The sequence below is a fragment of the Neophocaena asiaeorientalis genome, unplaced genomic scaffold, assembly GCF_003031525.2.
Source record: "Neophocaena asiaeorientalis asiaeorientalis breed wild unplaced genomic scaffold, Neophocaena_asiaeorientalis_V1.1 scaffold87, whole genome shotgun sequence".
In the NCBI taxonomy this organism is placed as follows: Eukaryota; Metazoa; Chordata; class Mammalia; order Artiodactyla; family Phocoenidae; genus Neophocaena; species Neophocaena asiaeorientalis.
This window is the reverse complement of record NW_020175432.1, coordinates 1786999-1792753: the sequence shown is the minus strand read 5'-3', so window position 1 is coordinate 1792753 and position 5755 is coordinate 1786999. Positions and strand designations below refer to the sequence as shown.

Here is a 5755-nt window from a genome sequence, read left to right as displayed (position 1 = left end):
GGGTTCTGCCTATGTTTTCTTCTAGGAGTTTTATAGTATCAGGTCTTACATTTAGGTCTTTAATCCACTTTGAGTTTATTTTTGTGTGTGGTGTTAGATACTGTTCTCATTTTATTCTTTACATGTAGCTATCCAGTTGGGTGAACTTTCTGGGAAGTGAATTATATCTCCATATAGAGGTAGGAGAGGGGTGAGGCCTGTCCCCAGAGCTGAAGCCCATAGGAGATGTGGCCGGTGAGGAGGGATGAGCTGGGGGAGGTAGGCATGGATGAGGGAGCCTCGGAAGGTTTGCATGAAGGAGCTGTGAACTGTCCTCTCCTGCAAAGCAGCTGCCTTGTGAGCTGGTCTGTCTTGCTCCCGGGCTGCCTGGTCCCTGTGTCACACCTGGGAGGCCACCCACGTGCGCTGTGGGAAGAGTTGTCCTCTACGGACCGTGGGCTTGGGGCTGGCTTTATATCCCAGGTTTCGGTCCCCACTGATGCCCTGGGATGTGAGCCTTGCTGTCAGAGGTTCTGGAACTCACCTGTTAGAACTGATCTTCCTAAATATTGTGAGTTGCTGAGGGCTGGGCCAGCCTGGTCCATCTTTTAGCAGGTGGTTCACTGGCCTTGTGGGTGGTTTCCATAGTACTCGATGAGGGAAGGGGAGAAGGGGAAGAAGTAGTCACCTCACCTGGGAGCTATCTACACCTGCCCACCACACCTGGGGGATTATCTACCCCTGTCCACCTCACCTGGGGGGCTGTCTACACTTGCCCACATCACCTGGGAGCTGTCTACACCTACCTACCTCATCCGGGGCGGAAGGGGGGGGTCTGTCCCTGGCCCCCTGCAAGTGGGTCAGCGGTACTGTTGGCCCAGTGGACATCTCAGGCCCTGCCCGCTATTGACCCAGTCTCCTGCAGAGTTAGGTGGGTCCACCCACAGAGCAGAGGGTGCTTGGAGCTGCTGGTGGCCTAGCGGCTCTTCAGTTCTCTCCTGGCCCAGGGCGTGTCCAGAACATTCCTGGCACTGAGCTGGCATCTTCCCCAGGACAGAAACAGCCTGACTGGCAGAGCCAGAGCGTTCACTGTGGCACTTTTATTTCCAGTCTGTTTGCCCAGAAGGCAGAATCAGCCAGGATGCCCATGTGGGCCTGAATTGTCTGGCCCTCGGTTTTCTCCTCCATCAGATCTCAGGACTGGCGTGCCATCCGAGGCAGGTTCCCACTCTCTCACCTGTCGGGAGACTCCAAGAATGAATGATCGAGGCCAGGTTGAAGCCCAAGGGACAGACAAAGGTGCTGACCCCCCACACACGGGTGCCTGGAGGTGTCTGACTCCGAGAAGGGCCTCAGTTGGCACTCTCAGCTCCTCCCAGGACAGATGCAATGCCCCGCATGGCACTCTGCCTGAAGGTTTATGGCCCTGGGTGATGTAGATGGGTGTAGACAGCCCTCAGGTCAGGTGGGTGGGTGCAGACAGCCCCCAGGTCAGGTGGGTGGGTGCAGACAGCACATGTTATGGGGACTCACTCTGAGGCACAGCCACCCAGCTGACGGAGCACCCCAGGAGGGGCTTCACAATGATGAAGCACTGGACAGGACCTGAAAGCTGAGAAGGAGCCTCAGGGGTACAGAGGGTGCATCACTGAGTGTTCCCCCAAGGGTGGCCTGCAGGGGATGCCTGGGGTCTGTCCCAGCGACAACGTGGCTGTTTGGGGGTCCAAAGGGAGACAAGCTGACCAGCGGTCTGGGGTCTGATGATCACGGAGGGTGTGTCTTTTGCCCTGAAGGAGAAAACCCAGCAAACTGGGGTTTCAGGGAAGTGATTCTGGGGACATCCTATCAGACGTTTCTGCCGTCAAGTGTGGAATAGCAAGGCTGGTGCACGCGCTTAGAAGTGCAGGCAAGGCACCTGCAGGCCTTCAGGGCCACGCTGACACTGCCCCGGGGCCCATATCTGACCTGAGAACTGACGGGCTGGACGTGGCTGGCCCGGGGACCGCCTGCCCATCACTGCCCTCGCTGGGCTTGTGTGCACTCCCAGCCCCGAGGAGATGGGATGGGCCCCATGGGGCCAAGAGAGGAGCCTGGCTTGATCTCTGGGTACCCCCATTCCAAGATGGTCCACAGCAACCAGACTTAACCCTCCCCACTTCCCCATGCTCCTTGGAACAGCCACAAACTCCTTCCTGTCGACAGGGCACTATGTGACATCGCTGTGCTCAGAGGGGCATCTGGGGACTGCTGGCTTCTCCCAGACCCAGGCAGGGCAGAGTCCGAGAGTACGTTTCAGACCCTTTGTCCCACTCGGCAGAGTTCTCAGATGTCTCCCCCTCCTTGAAAGTCTTGGTCCTGTGTCCCATTCTCCTGCATCTCCACTTTTTTTTTTAAAAAATGTAGGGGAATATGGCCAGTATTTTGTAGTAAGTGTAAACAGAGTGTGACCTTTAAAGATTTATTAGAGAAGCAGCTGTGTCATCACATTACCGGGCTGGGCGGCCGCCCGCGGAAACTTGAAACGGATGATGGGTTGCTGGCAGGTGGTGGGGCTGGGGTCGGAGGCTATGGCGCCGGACCCCGAGCGCACCGGCTGGGCTGTGGAAGAGGAGCCGGGGCCCCTCGAGAAAGGTTTGTTCGAAGATGAAGATTCATGCAGTGATTGTAGCAATCATGATAAACCAGGTACTAGTTTACCAAGTTTTGCGCCAGAAAGTCAACTTGTGTTCTATGAGTGATTCAGTGCTTATCAAGATTTACATTTTAGCCAACTGCAAGGCCTCTTGAGGTAAAAGAATTCACAGCTGAGTTCTTAGAGAAGGTCCTCGAATCATCTGGATGGCGGGCAGTCTGGCACACAAATGTGTTCGAGGTGCTGGTTGCAGTCACAGATGTGGACTTTGCAGCCTTGAAGGCAGTGGGGAGGCTTGCTGACCTGGACCCGTACCTCTGTGAATCTCAAGTGAGCACTTTTACTTTGGAGTGTATGAAAGAGCTCCTTGATCTGAAGGAACACTGGTTGCAGGAGCTGTGGCTGGTGTTTGATGGTTCTGGAGTATTTGACCGGACAGCACTTGCAGTTGAGCATATCAGGTTTTTCTATCAGAACATCTGGAGGAGTCTGGCTGAAGAAGAGGATGAGTTTGATTATTTTGTTAGATGTGCTGCACCTCGACTGAGATTGCATGATGACATTCTTGAAGACCAAGTTCCTTCAGGACTTATTGTTGACTATCGGAATCTGTCGACTCAGTGTGAGGAGAGTTACAAGAGCTTTTTAAATCTGAGAAGCTGTCTGTCAAATTGTAACTCTGATTCTGAGCATGCCGGAAGGGTTAAAATTCTATTCAGAGATCGAACAGTTGAAACGAAAGCTAAAACTCATAGAGAATCCTTTGTTGAGATATGTGTTTGGTTATCAGAAGAATTCTAATATACAAGCAAAGGGCATCCGTCCAAATGGCCAGAAGGTCACCCATGTGGTCTCCTCCACCACGACGACTGGTCTGCTGTAGTCCCTGCTCAGGGATAAGCTTTGTCCAGAGTCTTGTACGGAAGAAATAGAAATTCAGTTCCATAGGGATCCATTGTCTGCTATAAATGCCTGCTATGAGGGCGACACTGTTATTGTTTGTCCTGGCCATTACGTGGTACGTGGTACATTCTCCGTGGCTGACTCCATTGAGTTGGAAGGGTATGGTCTACCAGATGACATTGTGATAGAAAAGGGAGGCAAAGGAGACACTTTTTTGTGGATTGTACGGGTGTGGATATTAAAATCTCAAGCATAAAATTTGTTCGGCAAGATGCCGTGGAAGGAATCTTAATTATTCACCGTGGCAAGACTACATTGGAAAACTGTGTACTGCAGTGTGAAACTACAGGAGTCACAGTATGAACGTCAGCAGAATTTTTAATGAAGAACTCAGATTTATAGGGTGCCAAGGGTGCAGGTATAGAAATATATCCCGGGAGTAAGTGTACCCTGAGTGACAATCGGATCCATCACTGCAAAGAAGGGATCCTCATCAAGGACTTCTTAGATGAGCATTATGACATTCCCAAAATATCCGTGGTGAATAATGTCATACATAATAAGGAAGGTTATGGTGTTGTCTTGGTGAAACCTACAATTTTCTCTGACCTGCAAGAAAATGCCCAAGATGAAACTGAAGAAAATAAAGTTCAGACAAGTGGAGAGACGGAGGTAGCTGAAAGAGTGGATCTAGAAGAGCTGATTCAATGTGCAACTGGTAAAATGGAGCTTTATGTGAGAGTGACCTTTCTGAGCAAGTTGAAAGCGATCGCGAAATGGTAAATGAACTAGTTGCTGCCTCCACACAAAGGCCACACGAAGAAGAAAAGGTTGAGTGAACTGGGGATCACGCAAGCTGATGACAACTTAATGTCACAGGAGATGTTTGTTTCAATTGTGGGGAACCAGTTCAAGTGGAATGGGGAAAGGGAGTTTCGGCACATTTCTGTTCTGACCACTGTGACGTAAATAGATAGCAAAAGATTGGATTTTGCACATGCTGGCCCCAAGAATCACTGCTGCTATCATACTTTGCTTCATGTCTGTATTTTGTATCTGATAAATTCGACTGGGTTTGAGGGAAACATAGATTTATTTCTGTCTGTAGGTGTTGCACATGAAACACTCTTTATGAGGAAGGTCATAAAAACATAAAATAGAAAATATTTGGAGATTTCTTATCAAGAAAGTCTTGCTTTTTCAAACACATAGTTCTCATATTAAGTCTACTAGTAACTTTCTAGTATAAATACACCTTAGCACTTCAAAGAGGAGGAAGAAAGGCAGGGAATGCAAGATGAGTGCACAAAAACACAATAAGCCTCAAAGTGGAGTATTCTATTTTTTTTTTTTTTTTTGCGGTACGCGGGCCTCTCACTGTTGTGGCCTCTCCCATTGCGGAGCACAGGCTCCGGACGTGCAGGCTCAGCGGCCATGGCCCACGGGCCCAGCCGCTCCGCGGCACGCGGGATCCTCCTGGACCGGGGCACGAACCCATGTCCCCTGCGTCGGCAGGCAGACCCCCAACCACTGCGCCACCAGGGAAGCCCTAGAGTTGTCTTTTTAATCCCAATTATAGTGAGTCTGATATCCATGCTTTATTTGCATAATACTTGTCTTAAAAGCTTTTATGACTGGGAGGTTATCTGCCTTATCAGGCTTATTACTGAGAATCTGAGTGGGAATGCCTTTTTTTTTTTTTTTTTTTTTTTTTTTTGCGGTACGCGGGCCTCTCACTGCTGTGGCCCCTCCCGCTGCGGAGCACAGGCTCCGGACGCGCAGGCTCAGCGGCCATGGCTCACGGGCCCAGCCGCTCCGCGGCACGCGGGATCCTCCCCGACCGGGGCACGAACCCGTGTCGCCTACATCGGCAGGCGGACTCTCAACCACTGCGCCACCAGGGAAGCCCGGGAATGCCTTTTTATGTTGAATTATGTAATCATCAAAACAGTAATAGCATAGCAAGTTTGAAACAGAAATGAAACGTGTTATTCAGAACCAGTGCATACATAGAGCATTTTCACTATTGCTGAATATGAATGATTATAAGAAAGTGCTTTTCTTTCACCATAACAGTGTTCTGATCAGATTTCTTACATAGTCAAAATGATTACCTATACAACTTGCATCAGCTCTGTGTTCTTGATATCATATTGTAAAATACGGCTTTTAAAAGTCTTCATATTTTTAGGGGCTTCCCTGGTGGCGCAGTGCTTGAGGATCCGCCTGCCGATGCAGGGG

The 5755-nt window shown here is 50.3% G+C and overlaps 1 pseudogene; it reads left to right on the top strand.

Annotated features, from left to right (window-relative positions):
* The first annotated feature begins 2546 nt into the window (after positions 1–2546).
* On the top strand, positions 2547–4469 carry LOC112414802 (SHC SH2 domain-binding protein 1-like; annotated as a pseudogene).
* The last annotated feature ends 1286 nt before the right edge of the window (positions 4470–5755 follow it).